A 15227-nucleotide genomic window follows, 5' to 3' on the forward strand; every position below is an offset into this window, starting at 1 on the left:
AGGGCATTAATCTATTTATGAGGGATCCACTCTCGTGACTCAAACACCTCCCATTAGGCCCTACCTCCAACATTGGGGATCAAGTTTCAACATGAGATTTGGAGGGATCAAACACTAAAACTATAGCCTGCATGCATAGAGTAAGGATTGGATTTATACATGTTAAAATATCAACAATGATTATCTTTGTGGTAGAATTATGAGTAATTTTGTCTTCTATGATTTGATTTATTTTTATAATTTTTTCCCATAAACATTACTTCTATGGCCAGATAAATCTTTTAAATTTTAAGTATTAGTCTTATAAAAATGTAAAATGAGGAACATTAGGCGGCCAAACATGCACATCAAAACAAGAGGGGGAAACATTGCCAAGAAAATCTCTACTAGCAGCCAGGCGCGGTGGTTCACGCCTGTAATCCTAGCACTCTGGGAGGCCGAGGAGGGAGAATCACTCAAGGTCAGGAGTTCGAGACCAGTCTGAGCAAGAGCTAGACCCCGTCTCTATTAAAAATAGAAAGAAATGATCTGGACAGCTAAAAATATATATAGCAAATATATAGCAAAAATTAGCTGGACATGGTGGCACATGGCTATAGTCCCAGCTACTCGGGAGGCTGAGGCAGAAGGATTGTTAGAGCCCAGGAGTTTGAGGTTGCTGTAAGCTTGATGCCACGACACTCTAGCCTGGGCAACAGAGCAAGAGTCTGTTGCAAAAGAAAAAAGGAAAGAAAGAAAGAAAGGAAGGAAGGAAGGAAGGAAGGAAGGAAGGAAAGAAAGGAAAAGAAAGAAAATAAGAAAATCTCTACTAGCAACTGTATCACCTGACAGAGTAGGTGTTCAGTAGATGGTCTGTGAATCACTGACTTTTAGCCCCTGAGTCCTCATACCCTCTCTCATTGTGAGCTGTTTTCTCAGCTTTACACCCTCCTCTTCCTAAAAACTGCCTCTTCCCAAAATCTCCACCTGCTTCCCCATTTTCATCTTGGTATAGCCCACTTGCTGCTCAGGTATCCAACTTTGCTCTCCCTCCTCCAAGAAGCTCTCCCGACTCCCAAGTCTGGACTGGGTGCCATGTGTAATCATCTGCATAATTCCCACCTCCTTACTAGACTGTAGGTCCGTGAAAGCAGGGGCATGTCTGACTTGTTCACTGTTGTATCCCAAGCACCTGGTATGGTCCTTGACAGTCGACTCTCAATAAACACGTGTTGAATGGATAAGTGAGATTTCTTGTACAAGCTTCACCTCTGGCATGCTACATGCAGATTTCCTTTGAGCACCCTCAGCTGGACTCTAGCTTGATTACCTTCCGGCAAACTCTTACTTTGCCAGCTATCCATCTTCTTACTCAAAGATAACTTTTGTTGATGTGATAACGAAGAGTTAGAGGAAGCATACAGCCCATTGCTGTATACCTAAATATGTATTTTACCCCTGAGGCTTCTCGTGGCCTTGTGTATTAGTGGGTTCTGTGATTGGCACTTGGATCTCAAAAGTTTAGTGAGATATTTCCTTATTTTCTGTAAAAGTTAACTCAGATGAGCAATTAGGCCAATAGGAAATCCTTCAGACCTTTCTTGTGCAACTTACAGACCAGAGTTCACACTCAGCAGGATGTGAATAAACACTGAATGCCATGAGAGATAGCACTTCAGCTGACGTCCAAGACAATACCAATAAAAAAATTGTAATAATCTGTTCCTTTAGAAGACTTGGTCAAGTTGCCCAAAATGAGAAGTGACCTTTTTAATAAACTTTAACAAGCTTTAATGATCACCTAATCTCACCCCTGAATTATAATACAGATGAAGTTACTGAGACACAAGGAGATAAATAAAGTGTCTCTAATCCTTGTCAAAGTTGCATTTGATCATAGGACTTCTGCCCTTAAGTCTAACTTTATTAATTTTTCTCATTTATAATTCACCACTACTTGTAACATGAGACCACCAAAACTCTAGGAAAGTATGAAATTAATTGAAGCTTTTTTGTATGTACATATAACATATGTATTTGAATATGTTTAGTCCAGGTTATAGACAAGATAAAGCAATACTTAAGAGTGGAAATACATCCAACCATAACTAAATTACTATCACTATATTTCATTGACCTTAAGATGCCATCAACTACGTTAGTAATTGTTATTTTATTTACCACTAAGAAAAAAAGAAAAACGCTGCCAATTAATTGAGGTCAACAACAATTATAGAATGTACTCCAATTTCAGAAATGCTAAAATGTGAACAAAATGTCATCTTGAGAATTTAAGAAGTATGGTGTTAAGTAAGAATATTACTTTTTATACTACTCTTTTCTGCCAAAATAACATGTTTAATATTATTAATGTCTGTATACCACATTCATTGGTAAATATAAGTGAAAGATACAGGTTCAAATATTTTCATGAAGCAGATATATATAAAAAAGAGTGCATGTATATAATTTTTTGTAAATCAAATGATGTCAGGATGCTTTTGGAAACCCAACTCAAGTCAACATCTAAAATAAAGAGAGTTTATTGCCTCACTGACTACAAAATTCACAGCATCATCCACATACTGATTCCAGTTCTCTGTGTCCTTTCACCTCTGCCGCCTCCACGGATTGGCCCTGGACTCAGCCCGGCTTCCCCTGAAGCAAGCAGATGCTGGAGCAGGTCCAGGACTCACATCTGGGCTCCACACCGCACAATGAAGTGAGCCACCCACCCTGACGTTCTCAGTTGAAGGCCCAGGGTTCACCCTGATGGACCAGCCTGAGTCACAAGCACTACAGTGAAGTCGTTAGGAGCATAGATTCCAGAGCCAGACTGGGCTCAGGATCCATCCCAGCTCACTACTTACCAGCTCTGCACCTCAGAGCAGCACAGAGGGGGTTATAATAGCACCTACCCCATGGGTTTGCTGTGAGGATCAAATGGGCTAGTGCAGTGCTTAGAAGAGTGTCTGGCACTTGTAAATAAACAAGAGCTGTGAAAATGATGATGAGGATGATGATAATGATGATGATGATGCTGTTGCCCATCCCTAAAGTAATCACCGTGCCTAAAGGGCGATGTGCTAACTGGCCTAGCCTATCAAAACACACCTCCAGAGCAATAGGCAAAATTGGCTTCTCTCGAACCACATGGGTCCCCAGATAGGGGCCATTAAGCAGGAAGCACTAGGTAGTTGAGGCATAGACAGCAGGCAGGGGCAACCAACTACACAAATCATGGTTTAAATACCCAGGGTTGTTTGACAAGTCAAAGTCAAAATGAAGACCATGTGTTCAAGGTAAATAATAATCCTATGCCTTATATCTTTCACAAATATGTGCTTTTATATATCAAGTTTTTCTGTCATGTGAATCATACACTTTACAAATGCTACTCAGACTCCCCTTTTGTTAACATATTTTCTTTCATTTTACAACTCTGTCAGTACTCATTAACCATCATTGTGTGCCAGGCATAGGAGTGAACAAACTGGTCTCCATCCTCATGGAATTTGCAGTCTTATAGAATAATAGTTCTTACCAAGTATTCATCTTTAGCTAGATCACTATTATATAAAAGGTCCTATATTACATAGGATGCTAGAAAAATCAATATGTGGATTCTTTTTTCTTTTTATTTCTTTTTTTTCTTTCTTGAGGCAGAGTCCCACTCTGTCACCCTGGCTAGAGTGCCATGGTGTCAGCCTAGCTCACAGCAACCTCAAACTCTTGGGCTCAAGCAATCCTTCTGCCTCAGCCTCCCGAGTAGCTGGGACTACAGGCATGTGCCACCATGCCCGGCTAATTTTTTCTATATATTTTTAGTTGTCCAGCTAATTTATTTCTGTTTTTTAGTAGAGACAGAGTCTCACTTTTGCTGAGGCTGGTTTCAAACTCCTGAGCTCAAACGATCCACTCACCTCGGCCTCCCAGAGTGCTAGGATTACAGGCGTGAGCCACGGCACCCGACCATGATTTTTTTTTTTCTTGTTGAGTAGATTGTTTTCTGACTACAGTATTGTAATTACTGAATGTATTTTATGTATCTCTGTCTCCTCTATTAGACTGCAAGCTTCTTGAGGGCAGAGACAGCCCTATTCAGCTTTTTCGTTTTTAGAAACAGAGTTTTGCTCTGTTGCCCAGGATCTGGAGGGCAGTGATATAATCATAGCTCACTGAAGCCTCACACTCCTGGGCTCAAGCCATCCTCCCGCCTCAGCCTCCTGAGTGTTACACCACCACACTTGGCTGTGTTTTTTTTTTTACTTTTTTGTAGAGATAGGGTCTCACCGTGTGGCTCAGGCTGGTCTTGAACTTGTGGCCTCAAATGTTCCTCCCACCATGGCCTCCCAAAGTGCTGGAATTACAGGCATGAGCCACCACACTTGACCAGAAACTTATATTCTAAATGAGTTTTTCTCATCCAGTATTCCAAGTAATTAATCATTTAATCTTTACCTTCTTAAACCACACGTTGTTCCATTCAACAAAACTGAAACAAAATGATTAATTTTCAAACTAAAGCATTTTAAAATGTATGGACTTTGGCCAAAACCCAATGGGCCAAAAGTCTTAGATTCTGTCAAATCAGCTCAACATTTCAACTAATCTTTTCTTTTTATTGGTTTATTTCTATTTTATTAGTTGCTATAATTTGATTTCATTCTTTGAAAGCAAGAGTCATTTTTCCTCTTTATTAAGTGAGAAAGACCAATGGAATGAACTTGAATATATGTTAAGTCAGAATCTACCTATGGCCATACCACCCTGAGTGTACCTGATCTCTTCTAATCTCAGAAGCTAAGCAGGGTCAGGCCAGGTTAGTACTTTGATGGGAGGATATTGCCTCACACACGTTAAGTGTGCCAAGATACTTTACTGCTTACAAGAGGAGTCAATTCTATCTTATATGTAGTAACAATTAATGGCTAATTCAAAATAGCAAAGAGGTTACAGAATTATCTTTGACTTTGGAAATATCTGATTTTTAATACAATATTTATTATTTAATATTCAATCATGCCTTTTATGATCAATAATATATTTGCATTCCATGAGCATATCTCAGCTGGCTTTTAGAGCTCTGCAGTATAATGGGTAATACTGGGGATCAATTTATAAAAATCTATGTTTCTCATGGATTAAAAAAATGTAGAAAAATTTCAAATATCCTAGGAAAATGCCATTCAGCTTTGTTTCATTAGAAAATTCCGATTCTGTCCTTCTAATAGCCTGGTTCATTTGTTGTCCAGTTCCTATCGTTAAAGGGACCAGTGCCTGCTGGCACCGTCACGTCACTTGATACACTCAGCTGAAACTCCTCCCTTATTTGTCTGTCCTTCCTACTTGTCTGTAGGCGAGTGAGTTTAGGACCATTACTAATTTTCCTTAGTGTCCTGGTTCTAAGCCCAGCACCTAACACATACTAGGTACTCAGAAAATATTTGACAAAGGAAAGAAGGGAATGGGGGAAGGGAAGCCAGGAAGGAAGCCCAGCATTGATCTTTAAGACAGCAGCCTGTGTTCCCAGTGTGTGATCCTAGTTCCAGAGGAAACAGAGCAGACTTTATGCACAAATTATCGTGTTTGTCTGTTCTAACCTGTCTGGATACTTGAAGGACTGATGTGAGGCACTTGTTTCTGTTTCACCTATCTCAGAACACACTCAGGGTAGAAAAGCAGCAGGCATTGCTTGGAAACCCTGTAAGGCAAACAAAAAATCTTCAGTCACCTGAGGGAAAAGGTAAGGTTGAGAAATAAAATAGCCGAAAGCCTGGGAAGAAAAGCTGGGGAGTTTCTTTGGGAAATCAGGGCATTCCAAAGCATTCATGTATACCGGGAAATTTAGAAAGCCACATGCGTACCAGGATAGGATGCAGGCTCAGAAAAGACCTGAGAAGACCCTAAACTTTCACCTCTGGCTGATCGCTAGGCTCAATGCAAGCAGGGAGTGAAGGCTCAGGCAGAGTCGTAAACAGCCAGGCGAAGTATTAAAGGAGTGACTCATCACAGAGCCAATGCGCAAAGATTGGGAGGGTTGTTTTTTGTTTTGTGTTTAGCTCCTGGAATTCAAGGAAATCTCTGTCAAAACACCAGCTAATTACAAGCAAAGTAACAGATATTTCAGTGATCACACATAACAAAAAATGTAGTCTTTGCAAAAAATAGTTTTGAAAAGTTATTAAACAAATGGATGATTGCAGTTTTCTACAGTAAAGAACAGCAAGCCCGTGGTAAGGGAGAGAATCCAATATCCAGTTGGATAATATTAAAATGGCCAGTTTTTAGCAGAAAGTCACAAAGTGTACAAAGAAGCAGGAAAGTGTAGCTACAGAGTCGTTCACTTTTAAATGGTTAATTTTATGTTGTGTGAATATCATCTCAATAAATTATCTTTGTAAAAATTTCAAAATATTAAGGGGGTACAAATGTTTTTGTTATTTGGATACCTTTTATAATGCTTAAGCTAGGCTTTTAGTGTGCCTATCACCTGAACAGTGTTCACTGTACCCAATAGGTAGGTTTTTAGGCCTCCCTTCCTCTCCGCCCCCTTCTTGATTTCCTATGACCTTTAATGTAATGCATATGATAGTATCATAGATGATCCCTTTGAAGGCTTGTGTCTGCTTTTCTTTGCTTCACATGTAAGTCTTTTATGAATTTCTATTACTTTTACATCCATAGAAATTATTCTATAATTCTAAATAAAAATTATTTCTTAAAGATATACTTTATTTTAGACCTGGTTATGCAGAACAAATGGAAAAATGAACAATTATAGAAGAAATTTGAGACCAGTGCAACTATCACACAAGATAATTAGTAAAAAAATAGTAGTAATATTATAATAATAACCACATGCAAACACCAGTGTTACAAACTGCTGGAATGATTATACAGATCTTCCTTGATCCTTCTTGGATTAATCTTTTAAAGAAAAATTTAAAAGTAAAGAAAAACCAGGGCAAGGTATTTAGAAAGTGTGTTGGATGCTACACTGGGTATTTGACCTAGGAGTAGAGTAGGAATCCCTCCAGAAACGTCACCATGGCAGCTGACTATCCTGTCCTTGCCCCTCCTTGGCCACCCGGGCTTGGAAAGCAGGAGGGGGACAGAAGGCAAAGGTGGGGCGAGAGGATACTCCAGAGTGACTTCCTGCTACTCAGAAGTCATTGTAAGTGACTTTCTTATATTCACAGTCCTTTTCTCCAGGCCCTGTTATATATTAAATAGTTAATTCACTTGAGCTTCTGAAACCTGAGACAAAGACAGAACCAGTATTATTATCCTCGTTGTGAGGTCGAGTAAACTGGGGCTGAAAGAAGTGACAGCAAGTGACGTGCTGGAGGACAGGAGCTCTGTTCCTCCACCAGGGCATGCTGGAGTTGCCCACACACTCATAGGGCTGACCCAAGAGAGTCATTTCTCCCATCTTAATTAAAGGTAAAATAAAACAAAGATATGTCTGTCCTCAGTCTGTCTTAACAAAGACTCCCATGGGACCATCTGAAGCTAGGCAACCAATATCCATTCTATTCTTCTTCTTTTGGATTTTTGACTTTGTGAGCTGCCTTTGGTGGAGGAGCTGGGGAGTGGGGAGATGAAGACACAGCAGGAGGGCCTTCGTATTTCAGTCTCTCCTGCTTGCAGGCCGGCAGGGCCCCTGACTGATCGAACCTGCCAGCACACTTCAGCTGGCACCCCCAGAAACATATGGTGTCAGGGTCAATATTTACCTTCATTTGATGCTCGCAGTGCTTCATCTATTTATTTATTTATTCAGCAGGCAATTACGCTTCACGGAGCAAAATCCCTTTGTTCTCTACATGGGTTACTGAATACCAGAGCCGTGGAAAAACAGCTTTCAGACAAGATTATCCAACCCCTAGGGCACAGTGCTTGCCTACAGTTGCCTCTCCTATGCGAGGAGAAAGGAATGCACACACATACATATACACACGTAAATATTGAGATATATAGTTATTATTATAGGTAATATGTAACATATGATATGTATACAGTCATCCCTCGGTATCCAGGTATCCATAGGGGATTGGTTTCAGGACCCGCATGGATACTAAAATGTGCTGATGCTCAAGTCCCTGATATAAAATGGTGTAGTGTTTGTATATAACTACTCGCTTCTTCCCATACACTTTAAACTGTCCCTAGATCACTTATAATACCTAACACAACGTAAATGCTATGTAAATAGTTGTTATACCATATTGTTTAGGCAAAATGACAAGAAAAGAAGTCTGTACATGTTCAATACAGATGTAATTTTTTAAAAAATCTTTTTGATCTGAGGTTGGTTAAATCCACAAATGTGGAACCCACAGATAGGGAGGGCCAACTATATTTGAGAATATGTTACTAAAAGTATATCATATATATCAGTGGTCTCCAACCTTATTGGCACTAGGGACTGGTTTCATGGAAGACAATTTTTTCACAGATGGGTTGGGGGGATGGGGGGACACGGTGGGGGAGGGAGGCAGTGGAGCTCTGCAGCCCAGTCCCTAAGAGGCCACAGACAGGGACCAGGCCTGAGGGCTGGGGACCACAGATATATATTAATTGGGAAACATTATATAGCATTCTTTTTCATTTGGGCATACATCACGTCAATGTGATTTTTTTAATGGCTTTGGGTGGCCTTTGTGAACAGAAAAGATTTTTCAGGAGCTTTTTAAAAAAAAAATAAGGGATGTACTGAAATTAGAAATGAAAATTCCAGGTCTTTCTTGAGTGTTTAGTTCAGTTCTTATCATTCTGTTCTTAAAACTAAAAAATTTTAACAATCGATTTTAAGAAAGTTTTGACTAATGTATCACACTAATATACAAAACTTAATAAAAAATACCATTAGGCACTTTAGACTGCATTTATACATTTTATTTCCTTCTTATTTAAATTATCTAAAGAACACACAAAACCTTATTATACATAGTTACAACTTTTATTTGTCAATTAAAAAATATTTTAAAGCCCTTAAGAACTGAGATCTGGGCATCATTGACAAGTTAAAAAAAACCTAAAATTAGTCTTGTACATAGATGTTAAGCATATAAGCATATCTTTTAATTCTTCTAAAACTTCTAATCCTGTTTTTAAGCTTGGTGAGATATTCTTCTATTTTCTGACTTAGAGTCATAAGCCTAAGTTAATTATTCGACTATAAATTAATATTGGAAACAGGCTGCTTGTTTAATAGGCTCAATTCCCATAAATATTACAAATACTTAAAGTACCATATATGCACGGGTCCCTTAATGCAAAAACTGTCAATTTCCTGGGTTTGCTTCTACATTTAACTCTAAAATTCCTGAGATTAAAAGATATTTCAAACCTAAGGAAACATTGTCATCCGAAACAATTTTGGGGTTACTGTCTCAGCATGCTAACATTTCATCGAGATCACAAATATTAATTGGGACATGATGTTAGAGGTTAGGGAGATACAGCACCGTTTTCCTCCTGCTCCTCTGGTCAGCTGAGCCCCTTCTCATGGTCACTATGTCTACTGCAAGGGACTGGTTTGTCTCTCCTGACGCTGTGGGAGCTGGGACAGCTTGCAGACTCTAAGCAATGGATGTGCTAAAATCTGTTCTTCCTCTTCCTGTCCCCGCCCCCTCAGGCAATAGCACTTGAGCCAGAAACCTGGGGAGGCTCCTCCCTCTTCTCCAATTCATAATCTGTCTAAACAATCAACATTACTTCTGCTTCACTTGCAACCTCGGAAATCTCTCTCAAATCTGCCTCTCCTTACCCATAGCTGTTGCCTGAGTTCAGGCGTCATCATTCTTCTTGCCTCGGGTGACTCAGCAGCCCCCTCACCAGCCGCACCTGCTCCAGGGGCTCCACCACAAGCCTCCGCCTTCAGTCGGGGTGATAACAGCTGCCCCACCTTCAGTGGTAACCACTCCTCCTCCTCCACCCTGCCCCGCTGCTGCCGCCTGGGAACACCTGCATTCCAGGTAGGCAGCTGGAGGCTTTACCTGCAGGATCCCATCTGCTTTTCATCAGAGCCCTGCCCTGCTCCTGACCCTAGTCTGATTTAGGGATCTCTGCCTTGCTTTTCCACAGCATTCGCTACACTATTTATCAGAGCAGTTAGTATATCTGACTATGAATGGTTCATTTAGGCGTCTTTACCTCCCCAGCACTGAGGAGAGTGCCTGCCACGCTGATGGGCACATGGGGGTGGGTGGGGCAACAAGCAAGCAGCTCCTCCATGTGCCTTAGGCACAGGTTTTAGAGACCGAAAGAATCCATCACTTACTAACCCAGAGACTGGGGCAAGGTAATTAACCTCTCTGATCTTATCTCAGTGGCTAAACAAGAATAATAATTCCTCTTGCTACGTTATTGTGAGAATTAGAGTTAAAATATACAAAGCACTGAGTGTACTGCTTGACACATAAATGATACATACTTGCTGACATTATGATATTTTTATACTTCTTGACCACCAAATAATTTGTTTCTGAATCTGTAATGCAAATGAGGTATAGAAAAGTAGAGTGTCTTCCAGGCCAGAGCCTGGCCTCACCGGGGGACCGTAATGAATTTGTGGTTTCACAATCTGCTTCCCGCCTCCAGACACAGCTTCCTTTCAGCCCAGTCAGAGGATCCTGAGAGTCTTCCCCTTTTCCATAGTTTATTCTAATGGAAATCTACCAACATTTACTGAGCTCCCAGTATGCGCCAAATACAGAGCCTTATAGAACAGCGGTTCCCAACATTTTTGCACCAGAGACCAGTTTCATGGAAGACAAGTTTTCCATGGATGTGGGGTGGGGGGTGGGAAGGAAAGGGGGTGGTTTAGGATGATTCAAGCACCTTACATTTATTGTGCTGTCAAACCTTTCTGCTAATGATAATCTGTATTTGTAGCCGCTCCCCAGCACTAGCATCCCCGCCTCAGCTCCACCTCAGATCATCAGGCATTAGATTCTCATAAGGAGCCCACAACCTAGATCCCTCCCATGCACAGTTTACAGTAGGGTTTGTGTTCCTGTGAGAATCTAATGCTGCCACTGATCTGATGGGAGGTGGAGCTTATGCGGTGATGCCAGGGTGCGGAGCAGCTGTAAATAAGGATGAAACTTTTCTTGCTAGCCACTCACCTCCTGCTGTGTGGCCAGTTCCTAATAGGCCATAGACTGGTACCAGTCTGTGTGTTCCAAGGTTGGGAACTGCAGTTGTAGAGGACACAGTAAAGAGGAAGACAGGCCTCTGCCCTGTGGGAGCGTGGCTGCAGGTCTCACAGAGAGAAGAGCCCTCATAACCAACACACAGACGACACAGACACAGATGAGCCATCATTGGCCCCAGCAGACCTGGGAACATGCAAAGGGGTGAGGCAGAGAGACACTTGGTGACACCAAGTAATTTATCGTCGCAGGGCAAGTCTGGCTCATGGAAAGCCTGGAACAGCTACAGTATGAAATACTGAGACTGTGGGCTAAGCTAGAGAGCTCTTAACATGTGGCATTTACACCTTTGGGTACCACAGATTGATGTGACTAAATAAAAGCCCTCAAATACATCTAGGTTCTGCTGCTCTGTAAAATGATTTCTGTATAAGGCAGGAATAGGATTATTACAGAACTTGAATTTCTGTTCTACTTTATCCTCTTCTAAGCATTTTTATGTAGATTATTTCATCAGATTCTCACGACCAAATGTGGTGCTTGGGACATTTTCCTGCCAAGTCAGGTTAATACAGTTTAGCTAAATGATCATGTTGAATAATTTGACAGGCGCGGACGGCAGCTTTCCAAAAGCTCCTCATCTAGAAATTTCACCACCATTAATACATTCTTTGGGCTAACAACTCATTCCAGGAATAGCGCATGGTAAGCTGTCATGTGTGTATTTTGCTGTGATCTAGTTCATTGTCTTGTTAATAACTAGGTGAAAGTACAGAATAAGCAAATACCTATTGAGAACCTGTTTGTGACAGACACAAAGCTAGAGGCTGGGACACAATAATACACAGGACAATCTCTGCCCTCTAGTGTCTCACAGCTTAACACCTGGAAGGAGGAAAGTTTCCAAGCCTGCAGCACAGCTGGAGGGAGGCGGGTTTGCTGAGGCCCTGTCGGGGAGTTCTGGGTGATCCAGGGTAGCATGCGGGCCCTGGGATTTAATGACCAGAAAGGTAAGAGGAAGAGCTTAACATGGATTTTAGCTATTTCACAATTGATCGAGGGTAGGCTTGGTTCTGGACTTCTTCCCGTCCCTTCTCACCTTGCCCCCTGAGGCATCAGCACTGTACCATCTCAATCTGGAGGGCTCCGTTAGATGTCCTGTTGACTTTCCCTCCTGAGGGTCTTGGTAGCGCCACTCCTCTCAGGCCTGCTGCCCCAACATCAGGCCTCACCTTCTTGCATCTGGATTTTTCCACATAGCCAGATACCTCATCTCCCTGCCTCCAGCCCTGCAACTATCAACCACCCCCCACCCTGCACACCAGCCAGACTGTGGTGTTTCCTCCGGAAACACTAAATCTCATCTTTATCACCTTCTCTAATTCTGATCACTCCGGTCCCCAAGCAAAATGCTGCCAGGGTTTCCCCGTGCATAGACAAGCTCCCCAGCAGTTCTCGCCCTCAGTATCTTTCCGATAAGTCCCCGGGCACCTGTGAGTTCTAGCCAAAATGAACCACAGGCCGAAAGAGGATATGTGTACTTTTATTTTTTGTAATTACCACCACATTTCTTTTCCCAAAGTTGTGGCAACTATTTCTCCCCATCGTCACTAGCCCTTTTTAATTTTGTTCACCTGATGGGTCATTGTGTTGTTTAAATGAGCATTTCCCCCTGACCTCTAGTGAGATCAAGCATATTTTTATATATTTATTGATAATTGGGATTTCTCCGCTATAAATTGCCTGTTCATAATTCTTGTTCAATTTTCTATGAGGGTGTTTTTCCTTTTCTTATAAATTTCTAGAAGCTCTTGGTGATACTAACTTTTTAATTTTCTAGCAAACATAATAGCTAACAAATATTGAGTGTTTTTATGTACCAGGCACTGATTTCCCCAGTCAATTGTAGGTCTTTTGATTTCATTCATGTTACATTTTTCTAAATATAAATTAATAAATGCTTTATGAATCTAATGGATAAGTGAATGAGTGAATTTTATCTCCCCCCAAAGACTGCCTTTTTGATCAGCTATTTCATCACATGATTCCTTGTATCCTTTTATCTCCCTTCTTTGTCCCTTCTCTGCCTCTTGTTTGGCCAGGTGTTAGGTACAGCAGAGACACTTGACAAATGATTACAGAATGGGGAGAATGCTGCTTTCTCCCTTGGGCTTTGGAAAAGGGTTCAGGAAACACATACTCAGGGTGAGAGCAGGAAATGCTTCTTGTTTCATTGTACTGGAGGAGCAATTATTAGTTACCTTAAAATGACACGTATAGCACTTAGGAACATAAAAGATCTTGGCAATGAGGCAAGTAAAATTTTAGTATTATTTTTTTAATACGCTGTATCCTTCTGGGAGGACTTTAAAATCCTTTCTGGCTTATTTATGAAGCACACCAACCAGTCTGTAGAACTCTAGGGAGATTTCTTCTCTGTTCCGACTTTGACAAAAAGAAGCAGAATTCACAATGGGGCAACACAGAATGTCAGAAAAATATTAAACCGGCATCAGAGAGGTGTCTCCACAAAAGCATGGATTGGTTGACTGACTTTCTTTTAATTTTAGAAGAGTTTTACATTTGAATTTATACTACTACATGCCTGTGTAATTCAAGATTAAATTATTTCCTCAAGATCCCACCCCACTCCTTCTGGTAAGGCTACAGAACATTCTCAACTGCTCCTTTCTTGATTGCTTTCTCCCTCTCAGTTTTCTTTTAATAGTCTTTTTTCTTAAATGACTCATAAATAAAGTCAGTGCATTTGGGGTACTTTGTGTGTTACATGCAGATAAAACACTTAAGTGTTTCATTTGGAATCAAACACAGCTTCCTGAGGAAATAACTGAAATCACAGAATTGTTGAAAAAGCTGATAAGCAAAATCAGGTCACTAGGAAAAAGTCATCTTTTATTGAACAAAGAATCTAAAGCAGCTTTATAAGGAAATACAAACAGAAAAGGCCTAGGCCCAGAAATCGCTTTAATTGGGACCTAAATACCAGGTTATAATAAATGGGAAAATAAAGGTTTTAATAAAAACGAAAAGCATGACCATGTTCATCAAACTCATCAGAAATGACTATAAAAGCTGCTTCCCTAAAGATGGATTCATGACATCTGGCTTAGACGGTTCACCTGTCCCCTGGCTGGAAGCCGAGGTCCAGGCAATATGATCAAATAACTCTGATGATCAAATAACTGGTCCATAACTTATTCTAGCCTGAGGATAATTATTGACATCAGACTTTGGTGAAACTTCGGCAGGATCAATTCATTCACTCATTCATTATTCAATGAATGTTTATAGACACATACCTCACCAGCAATAAGCTAGGTCCTTGTGGGGGAAATACAGTCCCTGTTCCAAATCTAGCAGGGGCAGCACAGTCAGATGCCTACAGAAGCCAGGAAGGTGACATAAAAGAGGCAGGCCAGATGGAAGTTGGGCATGGTGTCAGACTGCAGGGTAGAGGCTCCACCTGCAAGAGGCTGCCTCCATTCAGATCCACTGATTATTTCCATAAAGGAACGTGAGTTTAGTATCACCACATTTGCCTGTTTTCAAAAAAGAAGGCTCAAATCCTATTTTCATTGTGAAATTTCTTCTTTTTAAACATTGGTAACTGATTATAATGTAAAAAAATAAATAAATAACACCATGTCCACAAAGCAAAACATGACTCCAAAGCCAAATTTGACTTGAGCAGCCAGTTTATAATTTCTGGAGTACAACATTACACAGTGTTTCCAAACACAAGCCACGAATTTCATAAAGTGTTGCCATTTGCCTCTCTTTTTCCCCTCAACTTTTGGAAACATCTGGGATATGGGATAGCTCCTCTTTAAATGTGTTTCATATAAAAGAAGCTTTTTTTAATGGTTGGAATATGATGCTGGAAATCTCTCCCCGCTCCATTCCCCCCACTACCATTTTGAGTGTCTAGGTAGGATGTTCTGTGCAATGGCTGAAAACGTAGGAACCTTTCTAATCAAGTGCTCTCACCACCTACACTTCTTCTGTCCTCTTGTGCGTGTGTGTTCTTTTCCAGGGTTGTCTCAAAATCTAGATGCTGTCCCTTTG

The sequence above is a fragment of the Eulemur rufifrons genome, chromosome 17 (genome assembly GCF_041146395.1).
Source record: "Eulemur rufifrons isolate Redbay chromosome 17, OSU_ERuf_1, whole genome shotgun sequence".
Classification (NCBI taxonomy): Eukaryota; Metazoa; Chordata; class Mammalia; order Primates; family Lemuridae; genus Eulemur; species Eulemur rufifrons.